Here is a 14,732-nt window from a genome sequence, read left to right as displayed (position 1 = left end):
CATTAATTCTCGCACGTATTTGGCGTTGGGCTCCCCTCCTTTGTCTCCAGTTACGCGCAATCTGAGGACTTATAATCAGCAGAAAATTCCTATCATGGGCCAGTTTGATGCTTCCACTGCCTACAAGTCTGTTGTTCGGCCCCTCACGTTTTATGTGGTGGATCATGCGGGCACTGAAAACCTGTTCGGTTATGATGCTTTCCAGTTGTTTGGGTTCTCCATTGATGATGATGTGCACCTCATATCTGAGGACATTCCGTATCAACAGCTTGATGGATTGTGTTGTGAATTTTCGTCCGTGTTCTCTGCTGGTCTGGGTTGTGCCAAGGATTTTGCAGCCCACATTACTCTTAAACCTACGGCTCGCCCTAAGTTTTTCCGGGCACGCCCTGTTCCAGTGGCGTTGCGTGCACCTGTCAAGGCTGAGCTAGACAGGTTAACAGCTTCAGGGATTCTCCTTCCGGTTACCTCCAGCGAATGGGCATCGCCGATCGTGGTGGTTTCTAAACCAAACGGGAGTCTGCGATTGTGTGGTGACTTTAAAGCCACTGTCAACGCTCAGAGCGTCATTGACACTTATCCTCTTCCTCGTCCTGAGGAGTTGTTTACCAAGCTCGCTGGGGGCCAGTTCTTTTCCAAACTTGACTTATCGGAGGCGTACCATCAGTTGCCGTTGGACGCTCCTTCCAAGGAATTTCTCGTTATCAACACTCCTTGTGGGTTGTATCAGTACCAGCGATTACCATTTGGCGTCGCTAGCGCACCGGCCATTTTTCAGCGGTTTTTGGAACAGCTCACGGCTTCCGTTCCCGGCTGCATAAACTATCTGGATGACATTGTTGTCACGGGAGCCTCCACTGCGGAGCACCTTCGTAATTTACGTTCACTGTTTCGGGTTTTGCATTCGGCTGGGTTGAGGTGCAATCTGGACAAGTCACAGTTCTTCCAACCCTCCATTGAGTATCTTGGTTTCCAGTTGTCCCGTGAGGGCATACGCCCTCTCCGTGAGCACGTTGCGGCCATTAACGCTCTACCCCGGCCGTCTACGGTCAAAGAACTGCAGGCGTTTCTAGGCAAGATTGCTTATTATCACAAATTCATTCCATCCGCAGCAGCGGTAGCTTATCCTCTGCATCAGCTGTTACGCAAAAACGTCCCCTTCTGTTGGTCCGACGGGTGTGAGCAGGCTTTTGTCCGCCTGAAGGCTCATTTGCAGTCGGCGCCTTGTCTTGCCACATTCCGTCCGGGTCAGCACTTGGTTCTGGCGACTGACGCGTCACAGTATGGCCTAGGGGCTGTTCTCGCCCATCGGTATGAGGATGGGTCGGAACGACCCATTGCCTATGCTTCCAAGACCCTCAACGAGGCGCAACGGCGTTACTCTCAAATCGAAAAGGAGGCGCTCGCTATCATTTATGCTCTAAAAAAGTTCAGCGTTTTTTTGTATGGTTCTAAGTTTCACCTCATCACCGACCACAAACCGCTGGTCTCTCTGTTCAGCCCCTCGGCGTCACTTCCGGATAAGGCAGCTCACCGCCTGCAACGTTGGGCCTTATACTTGTCTCGTTTTCATTATGAGATTCACTATCGCCCCACGGCCCAGCACGCAAACGCGGATGCATTGTCGCGATTGCCGATGGGCCCCGACCCTGTTTTCGATCGCGATGAACTCCTCTGTTTCCACATTGATGAGGAAGAACGTCGTGCTGTCGAGGGCTTTCCACTTACAGGTTCGCAGGTCGCGTCAGCTACTGCGCGGGACCCGGTCCTGCGTCGGGTGATCGGTTTTGTTCAACGAGGTTGGCCAGACAGGACCGGGGGCCGGGCATCGGATCCCCTTCGCAACTACCATGCCTTGCGCCTTCGTCTGTCTGTTCGTGACGGTGTTGTTCTTCTGGCCACGGATGGCGCATCTCCACGGGTCGTGGTGCCAGCCTCTCTTCGCAAAGATGTTCTCAAACTGTTGCACGGAGGCCATTGGGGTATTTCTCGGACTAAGTCCCTGGCCCGCAGGCACGTTTATTGGCCCGGCATTGATTCGGACATCGCCCATATGGTTGCTGCATGTGGCCAGTGTGCTCAACAACTGGCGGCACCTCGTACAATGCCCTCTCCGTGGCCTGATCCAGCTCAGCCATGGGAACGGGTGCACGCCGACTTTGCTGGCCCCTTCCTCGGTACTTATTGGCTCCTGTTGATTGACGCCTTCTCGAAGTTTCCATTTGTTGTTAGATGTCCGTCGCCCACCACTGCGGCGACGACGCTGGCTTTGTCCAAAATCTTTGCGCTAGAAGGTCTTCCATCCACGATCGTCACGGACAATGGCCCTCAGTTCTCTTCGCAGGCCTTCCGTGATTTTTGTACTGGACAAGGGATTCATCATGTTACCGCACCTCCCTTCCATCCGCAATCGAATGGGGAGGTCGAGCGCCTTGTCCGCACTTTCAAATGCCAGATGAAAAAATTCCTTAGTGATTTTTCCACAGATGACGCCCTGCTGCAATTTCTGAGTTCTTATCGCTTCACGCCTCTGGGTGATCGCAGCCCTGCTGAACTCTTGCATGGCCGCCAACCGCGCACTCTACTGCACCTGCTTCACCCTGTCAGGCCTTGTACTGTGTCCCCTAGTGCGGGAAAATACTCGGTGGGCGCCGACGTGTGGGCACGAGGGTATGGATCTCGCCCTAAATGGATTCCAGGGGTGGTCAAGGCTCTTCGCGGCCGCCGGCTTTGTGAAATCCGTACGGGCGACGGCACGGTTGTTCGCCATTACGACCAGATGCGCCCACGAGTGGTGGCCACGCCTGTGCCACCGCCCCATTTTTCACCTCCACCAGCTCGAGACGCCAGTCCTGTCGCTGCTGCCGATCTACCGTCCGTGTTGATGCAGCCGCCGTCGCTGCCGCTTCCAAGTACTCCGGAACCGGCCCCAGTCGCGACGCCGCCTTCTCCGGGACCCATCTCGCTGGAGCACACTCCCAGGTCAATGACACCTATGGATGCTGCTCCGGAGTTTTCACCCATCATCTCATCCAGGAGGCACGTTCCTCGCACGAGCTTCCGTCCTGGACATTTTCGACCATACTCCCGTGTCTCTGCGCGGGATCTCCTCGGGGCCTCACAAGAGGCCATGGATGTCTCTGCGCTGTCCATGTCTCCAAGGAAGTGAGTGTTTATTTTTTTCAAGGGGGGAAAAGTGTTGTGATAGTGCCACGACATTTAACAGTGCCGCCACGACAGTACGCACAAACGGCGATAGAGGCGCTCCGCAAATCAGATGAGCGCGGGAGCGCCACCTAGCTACGAACGGCACCGGCCGCATGTCACGGCACAGCAGTCGAATACGAGAGACTGAGTTGTAATCATGTGATCAGCTATTGTTTCTAAGAGAGAGTGTGAAAATCCACGCAATTATTGTGATTAAAAGTTATAACAAAAGAAGCCATGGAATAGGGGTATCTTGTAAAACAAAAAGAAAACTGTATCTGTCAATCTGAAACAGTTATGATGTTGATGCTATAGCACATTACAAGAAATAATGCAAAATATTCAAACTGTAAAAGATAGCCATATCAGATAACAAAATAAAGACTTTATAGGATATAGTGAAGGTGGAGACCAGTAGAAGCAGACATGAAGAGGGACAAATAGCATTAAGAGTAAATGAAGCACTGGTGATATATGTGTATAGTGTTGCAGAACTTTTTTACAGACATTTTATAACTGTTACTGACAAGATGGGGTTTCCAGGTTCTGTAGATGCTGCTATGGAATACCTGAGACCAGACATTTCAAGTAACTTCCATAATATGAATTTAACCCTCACTACCCCAGCAGAAATAATAGCCATCATAAAACCATTAATAATCAAAACATCTAGTGGGTATGATGAAATATCAACAAAGTTAATTAAAGAATGTGATTCTGAGTTAAGTAACATATTAAGCTATCTGTGTAACCAGTCATTTATCAGTGGAATATTTCCTGAATGGTTGAAATATGCTGAAGTTAAGCCACTGTTTAAGAAGGGAGATAAAGAAATAGCATCAAATTTTCCATCCAATTTCACTTTTGACAGCATTCTCAAAAATTTTAGAAAAAGTGATGTACAATTGGTTTTATAACACTGGGAATTAATTACATGTGAGGTCACACAAAGTTCCATTTTAGGGACCTTACTTTTTCTTGTGTATATCAATGACCTTTCATCAGTAACATTACCAGTAGCCAAGTTCTTTTTGTTTGCCGATGATACAAACATTGCAATAAATAGCAAATAGAATACTGTCAAAGTCATACTTCGGTTTTCTAAAGGGTTCTGATATTGAGAAGGCTATCTACACTTACAGTGAAAATGTGCTTAATTCATTAGGCAAAAAATTGTAGGCAACTGGTATATTTTCTGATCTGTCAAAGGCATTTGACTGTGTAAATCACAATATCCTTTTAAGTAAATTAAAATATTATAATGTAACAGGAAATGCTACAAAATGGTTCAAATCTTATAACTCTGGCAAGAAACAAAGGGTGTTATTAGGAAAGAGAGATGTATTAAGCTATCAGGCATAATCCAACTGGGAATTAATTACATGTGAGGTCCCACAAAGTTCCATTTTAGGGACCTTAATTTTTCTTGTGTATATCAATGACCTTTCATCAGTAACATTACCAGAAGCCAAGTTCTTTTTGTTTGCCGATGATACAAACATTGCAATAAATAGCAAATCAAGTGGAGTCTTAGAAAGGACAGCCAATAAAATATTTGTGGACATCAATCACTGGTTCCTAGCCAATTCTTTGCCACTAAACTTTGAAAAAGCACACTAAACTCAGTTCAGAACTTGTAAGGGGTGTCCCAAGAGTATATGTCTAACATACGATGATAAGCAGATAGAAGAAGTGAACAGTGTTAAATTCTTGGGATAACAGCTTGATAATAAATTCAACTGGGAGGAGCACACCATAGAACTGCTGAAGCGTCTTAACAAATCTCTATTTGCAATGCGAATTGTGTCAGACATAGGGGATATAAAAATGAAAAAGCTGGCATACTACGCTTACTTTCATTCCATAATGTCATAGGGGATTATTTTTTGGGGCAATTCATCAAGCCAAGCTAAAGTTTTCTGGGCACAAAAACGTGCAGTAAGAGTTATATGTGGTGTGAACTCGTGAACATCCTGCAGAAGCCTGTTTAGGGAACTAGGGATACTAACTACTGCTTCCCAATATATTTATTCCTTAATGAAATTTGTCATTAAAAATATACGACTATTTCAAACCAACAGCTCAATTCATGGAATCAATAATAGAAATAAGAATAATCTTCACAAGGATTTGAAGTCACTTAGTCTTGTACAAAAAGGTGTGCATTATTCAGGAACACATATTTTCAATAACTTGCCAGCAGCCATAAAAAGCTTAAAAACCAATGAAATTCCGTTTAAGATGAATTGATGAATTTCTCAGTAGAACCAATTGATTTATATATACTTCTGCACAATTTCAGTGCAGTAATGTGTTCATTGTAAATAAGTGTGTGTGTGTGTGTGTGTGTGTGTGTGTGTGTGTGTGTGTGTGTGTGTGTGTGTGTGTGTGAGTACAATATAACTTCTGCACCAGTTCAGTGCAGTAATGTATTCATTGTAAATAATTATTTAGTAGTTGTATTACAAGTTCATTACCTTATAAATAAATAAATAAATTATTTTAAATTCACTGCATTAGTATTTGTAAAATGATCCTTCCATATATCGTTCATTAAAAAATGATGACCATGCCACTTGGGACCTGTGGAATGGTACATCAGCTTATTTGTTTGAGTTGTAAATATTTGTCATGTATTGTTGTTTTTCTGACATGTTCTACATCCTGGAGGACCTCCTCACGACAGATCAATTGGAATGAAAGTAAATCTAATCTAATCTAATCTAATCTACACATATGAAGTACAGTAGTGGGCCTATGGGCCTACGATTTAGCCTTGGGGAAACCCTTAATTGATTTCTTCCCAGTCATAATAACGTTCCTGGACTGTGTTGGCTCAACTACTAAGTACAACTTTCTTCATTCTTTTGGTTAAGTATCACTTTAATGGCTTAATCCATTGGTTGGCCATGCCATCAATCCCATACAACTTCCGTTTATCTAGGAGACTACTGTTATTCACACAGTCAAATTCCTTGACTAGGTTAAAGAAAATACTATCTGGCACTACTTTACTATTTAATGCTTGTAAAATCTGTTGACTGAGCATATAAATGACATCAATAGAACAACATGCAAACTATGATTTACTGATGATATTATCGTTGCTCAGGTGAAATACTATTCTAGACGACATTGCTTCCCAAACATTTTGTAAAGTGATGTCAATAGTGAAGTAGGTCTTTAGTTAAAGACTTTTCTCCTATCAGCTATCTTATGGGGGTATTTGTCAATGGCATATTTCAGTCTCTCTGGAAAAATGCCTGGATTTAGTGATACATTACATATTTAAGATAAGACAGGGCTTATCATATGCAAACAGATCTTTAGTATTTAATAGAAAATAGTGTCAAAACTAGGCGAGTTTTTAATTTTGAGAGAATACACAATTTTCTTAATTTCAGTAGGAGAGGTTGGTGATACATGCAAATGAGAGTTGCTTCTTTTCTCTTGAACTGTTTGTCACTATACTCTTTACTATATTTCAGAAATGATTATGAAATCGTTTTGCTAACTATAACTTATCATTTACAGCTCTTCCACTCAGTTCAGTAGTGATGATCTCCCATTTATAGGCGAGTGTCCTCTCTGTAATTTCAGAGCCCTATGTCTGTTTCCTGAATTCTGACATTATGTGCACATTCCTTGACTTTTTAATGATTTTTCTTAGTAATTTTGAGTAGTTTTTGTAATGTATAACTATCACATGATCTGTTCTTGTTCTTGCAGACAGATACATTTTCTTTTTCCTTCCACAAGATATTTTAATCCCTCTAGAGGGATTATATCCATAGATTTTTACCTGACTGTTTATTGTCCTTTCTCGTCACCTTTTACAGATAGCTGTTTTCAAATGATGATATGAATTTATCATGGAATAGACTAAATTTTATGTTGACATTTGGGTCATTATAAATTTCATCCCAGGTCAGATCTTGCAAACTATTCTTAAGGGGGGGATGTATTGGATTTCGGTCCAAAAAAACGAATTTTCAAAAATATTATTTTCTTGATTTAACAGTTTAATCTATGTTGTGTGTGAATTTTATCATGATAGCAGCTGTAGAAATGCCTTTAAATTGTTAAACTGGTTAACTCTGCACTGGCAGCCACTCCCACCTTTTCCAGCATTTGGGAAACTGCTTGCTACAGTGGAATTTTTGTTAGTGTGAAGGCTATTTTCTTTCGATATCTTTGGCTGACATCTATATCTCTGGCTGACATATATATCTTAGCCTGAAAACTTTCTCGCATGTGGTTAATTTACATATTGACAATACTAACACATATTAGTAACTGGAAAGTTGAATTCCCAAATGTTTACATGGAACTCAAGATTTATGGGTGGTGGAAAAACTTTGTTTAGGAAATGGACGTTCCATGGAAATCGGTTTACCAACAAAACAGAGGAATCAAATCGAAATGAAGAACACAAGCTCTCAGCTTCAGCATTGTAACTCGAGACAGGGGATTTGTACAGGTGCATGAATAATGTTCATATGGATTCCGTTGGATTCAGACATATTGATTTAGAGCTTTTCTGCTGGGCTGAAAAGTTTTCATGTTCATGTGTTAGCTGTAAAAATATGGAATGCATGATTGTTGTTCAAGGAAGAAGAGTGGGAATAACTTGAGATTTTAAATTAATTTGTAATTCGTGTGGCTTTGAATTTTCATTTTCTTCCTCCAAAGAAACTTACACTGGTACCTATGAAAGTAATTTTAGGTTAGTATATACTCTGAGATGCCTTGGGCAAGGCAAGGAAGGAGGTAATTTATTGTGTGGTTTTCTGAACATGCCTCCACCGTATGCAAGGTTTGAAAAAATAATTAAAGAAATTTCTGATGCTGTATGCGATACTCCCAAAGTTTCTACGAAGAAAGCAATGGAGGAATTGGTGGAAATAAACCAAAAAGAAATAGATCCTTGGTAGATATTCATGACAGTAAATCTCCTACAAATGTTACTGATCTGTTTGTGTGTCTCCAGATGCGATCTGGATGAAAAGGGATCACAGATCTCTGTATCGAGTTGCAAAGTTTTAGATGCAGAAATTAAGTATAAATGCTGCCGCCAGTGTGCAACAAGGAAAATATCCAAGAGAGAAGACAGTGATAAACTGTCACAAAGAAAGCATTCAGTAGCACACACTAAAAATTATAGTGGCTGAAGTGGGGCATGGAGGCTGCTGCAGTTGCTTGGTGATGGGGACTCCTCTTTGTTTAAAGCTGTAACAGATAAAAATCTGTACAATACAACAGCATAAAAGTTGGAATGTGTTGGCCATATCCAAAAGAGGCTTGGTGGTAGGCTTCGTTGTTTGCTGAAAGAGAAGAAAGGTGAAGGACTTGAGGATAGAAAAACACTAGGGGGAAAAGGCAGGCCTACTCTGAAAGAAACTGATTCTCTTCAGTTATTTTATGGGAGAGCTGTCAGGAATTTAGAGGCAATGAGACGTGCTGTGTGGGCAATTTTTTCCACTATCTATCCACTGACCAAACACCAATGCACAATCTGTGTCCGAAAGACGATTGGTGTAAGTTCAACAACAGAAATAAACACTCTTTACCAGAACCTGTTATGAGTACAATGAAGCCCACATTCAGGTTTCTTGCAAACCCTGATTTATTGAAGAAGTGTCTTCATGGAAAGACAAAAAATGTAAATGAAATCCTCAATAATTTAATTTGGATTAGATGCACAAAAAGGACATTCTGTGGACTTGAAGTACTCAAAATAGGTATCTATAATGCAGTTTTATTTTACAATAACGGAAATAATGGCTGAATTGAAGTGCTGAAGAAAATTGGTATACATCCTGGTGTGTTTACAACAAAAGCATTGTACACCATGACGAGAGCAGGGTCAAGAAAGCTAACAGATCAGTGTCTTACCTGCAAATACAGGTCAGGCAGATTCAAAGAGGAGATTAGAGAAAGCTTTAGGACGAGGAGTATCAATATGGAGGATTTTAAAATTGACGTATGAATATGACAAGAAAGTCTTTGAACCTCATTTTCTCTGTTTTACATTTTTTTATGTTATTAGAAGTCTTTTCTCAAAAAGTATATGCCCTACTCTTATGAAATTTTCAGGAGCTGTTTGGAACGTGTTGCTGTCTCCCTGGAACTAAAAAATACGATGTACTCCAATTACATTCTGATTTTTAGATGGTTGTATGTAGAAAAAAGTTAATTTTGGATGTGCAAAATTAAAATCTCTCTTAATGTTACAATTTGTACCATAAATTAGTAACTGTAGTTCAAGGGCCTTGTAACCTTCTCAGGACACTACAATAAAATTTTCAGATTAATTGCACGATTAGAATTTCAGTTACAGCTTTTAATAAAAAGAAAGTAAAAAAATCCTTAAAATTCACATTTCTGGCAAAATGTTAATCCTGAATATTATATTATATTATTCCGTTAACACACAACTCTTTTGTTTTACACGTGCAAAATTTTAGATTTGTACATTAGTAAATATGGCTGTAATGATTTTTTAAATAAATGTTTACGTTTTATGTTACATCTTCCCTTAAAATAATTTGTCCTGAAGCGTCTTATCTATTGTAACAGTGCATGATGTTCAGAGAGAGTATTTGTTACTGGACAAACATATATTTTCTTCCTTTGAGCTTCACCAAAGAAAATATTGTCAATTAGGGTCCCACTGTCTATAGCCAACCAATTTGGATAGTAAATTATTGAGGTCAGGTTGTAGGATACAAATATGGTTATTGGATCATTTTTCTATATCAGAATCCTTTCTAAAATCTACATCAAAGTCCCAAAAATTATTAAAGGCATGCTGCAGTCTGATATCTAAATCCAGATTCCTCATAAACAGTTCAAATTTTCCCAGTGGAGTTCTAAATACAGTAGCAATTAAAACTGAATTATTTTTTTCATTATTAATTCAGAAGCACACACTTCTGTGTGTTGATTACTACAAAATCTACTTAGCTAAATATTTTTGAGGATGTGTTCTGTCTTAATACACTTAGATGATACTGAACTTGTGGCAGAACAGTACAAAGGTTGGTCTAATGCTGAATGTCAAGAAAACGAAAATTATGGCAACTTCACCTATCGCTTCATGACATATAAGAGGAGAAGCAATTGAAATAGTTTCAATGTTAAGTTATCTCAGCTCCCAGTGGAAGTAGTTTCTATGTTCATTTATCTTGGCTCCCTGATTTGTGCCGATGCTGACTGCAGCCATAAAATCAAGAGGTGCTTGTTACTTGGTAGGATGGCTCTGAGCACTATGTGACTTAACTTCTGAGGTCATCAGTCGCCTAGAACTTAGACCTAATTAAACCTAACTAACCTAAGGACATCACACACATCCATGCCAGAGGCACGATTCGAACCTGCGACTGTAGCAGTCGCTCAGTTCCAGTCTGTAGCGCCTAGAACCACACGGCCACTCTGGCCAGCACTTGGTAGGAATCTAATGTCCGACCTTGACAAGGAGTCAAGTTTTAAGTAGTAGAGACATCACTTTAATAACAAAGTTCCATGTAGTAAGAGCTATTTTCTTTCCAGTTTTTATGTACAGATGAGAGAACTGGGTCACAGGAAAGGCTGAACAGCATAGAATAGACTCCTTTGAATTGTGGTGTTGAAGTAAATACCTCACGTGCTCTATGGACCACAAAGAGAACGAATATGTCAGTATCGTAGCAAGAAAACTCAGTTTGCTCCATAGAGAGCCTGATACTGAAGCAAAAATCTGATGTTTGCAAACTTGCAGCACACTACAGCTGGATAATAGGTCCACAACTTGTCTTATAATTGAAATAAATGGTTGCAGCTTCATCACCAGTTGCACTGAGAGGTATTTATTTTTTATTTCTTGATGGTGACTAGTTTCGGACACCTGCGCCCAGTTTCAAACCATTCTTGCTGTAAGTTTGGCAAATCCAGGTGATAACCTGTGTACAGAAACAGCCTCTGCATTCATCAAGGTGGTGTAGTACAGGCTTAACAACAGCAAATTACACCACATGTGGTGTTAAGTCGGCCATATACCTCTTTGACAGCTGCAGGAGCAGTTTCTGTACGTGGGCTATGGCCTGTATTTGTCACACATGCAGCACAGCTGATTTGAAAAGAGATTCCGGTGTCCGAAACTAGTCGCCATCAAGAAATAAGAACCAGATACTTCTCAAAGAAACTTATGGCAAAGCTACTACCATTTATTTCAAAACAGGTCTACTTTGGGCATATCATGAGAAGACATGACCCGCTGGGAAAGACCTTAATACTGAGGAAAGCCGAAGGCACTAGGAGAAGAGGGCGACAAAGGATGGACAGCGTCTCAGAAGTAATGGATTCGAACATGGGAAGTCTGCCAGTGATAATAGAGAACAGGAGAAATTGACGTGCTTTAGTTCATATGTCCATGGAGAGTCGGAACAGACTAAATGACTAAGGAGAGGTAGAGACGAGTATAACTTTAACTTACGAAGCCATTTGTATGGTAAACAGGATGAAATGCTAATAAGCAAACATCTAACCAATGCACTACAACCAGGAATTGTTTCAATCAGCAATCCAGGTAAGTTATAGTTAATTTTACGTGTCAGTCTCACATGAAGGTTGGTAGATCTAAGCAAAAAAAAATAGTTTCCTTTGAATTTTATGTACAAAGATAATTATATATTGAAACAAAAGCGAAATAAGAAGACACATGCTGCAACCTTTCAAAATGTATTGGATGAAATTTTGAATAAGAATGCAAAAACTGCAGTTTAGCTTATGTCTTATCAAAAAGGCTCCAAAAATGTTGTGGCGGCAGGTCTCGTTTTACCACAGTCTAACATGACAGTCGCGACACTATGTCTTGTTCGTGTTACCCACTGCGATAGCAGTGCATCAAGTGGCCAGCAATCGACATTCTTAATACTATGTCGGATGAGTGCAAATACTATCGTTTATATTGATTTGCAACATAGTTTTACAATAGGGAACGTACGTAGTGCCATAAACACCGACAATAACATAAAAAAGACACCCGATTTGTCATTCTTTATTTTCCTAAGGACCCTTGGAGGTATAAAACGGTACATTATTGGACAGTTTATTTATGATTCTCTTGTAACGTACAGATATTTACAAAACAATGTTGTGTTCCTTTAATAACTAGAAATTGCTATTAAACGGCAAAATACTTGATCTCTTGCGGAAAGACGTTGTATATCTAACAAACAGCGCTAAGTTTTGTTCGCTCACTTCCAGAAAAATCAATGAATGTGGAACGTGGGATCCTGTACACCTACATTATCGAACGTACCAAATATTCCAGAACACCTGAAGCTGAAGGGAAAACCACAAAGACATAATATTAAAAACGTCAAAAACAACAAAAATGTTTCCCAACACATATGAAACCAGTTCCAAGATTTTTGCTACATTTGAATCACAAATGTCAAGAACCTTCAACACATTCGTTTTGAAACAAAAGAAATTACTTCTATAAAAAGATCCGTGTATTAGACAGTCGAGCGATGTGTAAGAATGGGAGAATCATTCAACTCCATAAAAAATTCTTACCTGTCAAGGAAAATGACTAGATGTAATAAGAACAGACAAGAACAGAAATATATGCTTCATGTGGGTGAAATATGTGTTCATATTCTCTTACTTTTAGCGTAGTAAACTGAAATTATATGCAGATTCGAAACTATTCCTTCAGGAATAAATTGTAGCTTATGTCATTGAATCTATGACATTCGGCTGTTTTCACATTATTTCACGATAATGCATGTCTCTCGGTAATTTTGATAACGCGTGGAAAGCAAGAGATAACAATTGTTTCGTTAATTAAGCAGAAAAATTATTAAAAATGAGCTTTATTCTTACGACTCTTATACGGTCTGCTTTGTTGTCCATTGGAGCGCTAGTGTCGCTCCAACTATCAAATGGTAATAACATTCACACGGGTGTCACGACTGTATGTATTAGACTGTGGTTTTACTTTCTTATGCGTTATTCAGACTTAATTTCTACTGTTTCATTGTCTGTCAGTGCTCATCAAACGAAGACTTTTCATAATATGTTCAGAGATCAGATGAAAGGGAATAATATTATATCCAGGTGAACTTTACGATTTATTTGGAAAGTAACTCAGTGATTTCACAATATTCAAGAAAGTTCTCCTGTCAAACTAATAATATGATCAGTATAAACGTATATTTTTGAGGAAGATGTTCGCAATGAAGCGTAGCGTTTAACAGCAAAGTCATACAAATAGAGGAAACGTGTGGCTCCTTAGAGCAGTTCCAGTTAAAATCTCTTTTAAATTCTTCCAAGGACGAATTATATGTGGCCAAGTTTATTTCCCTACATCCTCATAGCTGGTGGAAATCCACGAAAGCACTAACCACTTTCTCTTACTAAAATATAACATAACTGTACATCGTTCATTTGAAGAAATCGTTGGCAAACACTCATATAAGTTTGTGTGTAATCTAGGGAGTAAAAATTTAAATACAACTATATCTGAATTTGTAAGTAGGAACTATTTCTTGTAACTGTATCTTTGCAACCTAAAAAACATAAATAGCTATCAAAAGCAAAGAACACGTTTCAGACTAGACAATTTTGCACACACAGAAAACTTTTTTTAGTTAGATAGTACCATAAACTCCTATGTTACTAGATTCAATGAACAGGAAAAACGAATGGATGTTACATGCAAGTAATCAGTCAAAGTAAAATTCAAGGGGTGAGTGGAGCATTAGAGTGAGAAACGTAATTTAGCGTAACCGAGTGACTGAAGTTTTATAGTAATGTTTCTTTTAGTATGATTGATACATTTTTAGTTTCTGTATACATTTTTCTTATGTTGATAGATTTTCCTTGATATGGTTATGTTACAAATAATGTAGGGCAACCGAATTATTTGTGTGCTGTTTTATGAAAAGTAAATGGGACTACTACTATTGTATCTGCCTTATTTATCACAATGGGCAGCATGCCCAATACCACAGACTTAGGTATGATGCTGTTGTGGACGCATGTCAAGAGAACTACTCACAGACTGCAAATGCAATGAGACAAATAAACCCCATAATGGCCTCTGACACTATTAAAGCCAGTGCCGGTGAAACGTGCCTGACACCTAAGCAGGACTAAGTCTCCCACATCGTTTCAATTATGTGACTACCTTCCAGACATTGGTAAATGATTCCTGTTTTCGCTGGCAGACACATCTTGTCAGAGCTGACAAGCAATCACGCCACACTGTGGAATCCTACAGCATCAAGGCGATGATTGCATCATAAAGCAGATTATGAGTCGGTGTAACTAATGCAATATCATTCATCACTACTGAATTTTTATTTTCTCTGCAGTCTGAACTTGCTTTCTCAGTAAGTTTGTTCAAGCAAAAGAAGGGACCTACAACCACCAGTACTTCGAACATTTAATCTCTACAATTTGCTACTACAGCAATACTTCTAGACCATTCATAGGAACAGTAGTGAAGAACAATAAGCTTACGTAATCTGATCCCA

Source organism: Schistocerca gregaria, chromosome 3 (assembly GCF_023897955.1).
Source record: "Schistocerca gregaria isolate iqSchGreg1 chromosome 3, iqSchGreg1.2, whole genome shotgun sequence".
In the NCBI taxonomy this organism is placed as follows: Eukaryota; Metazoa; Arthropoda; class Insecta; order Orthoptera; family Acrididae; genus Schistocerca; species Schistocerca gregaria.
This window is presented reverse-complemented; position numbering follows the sequence as displayed.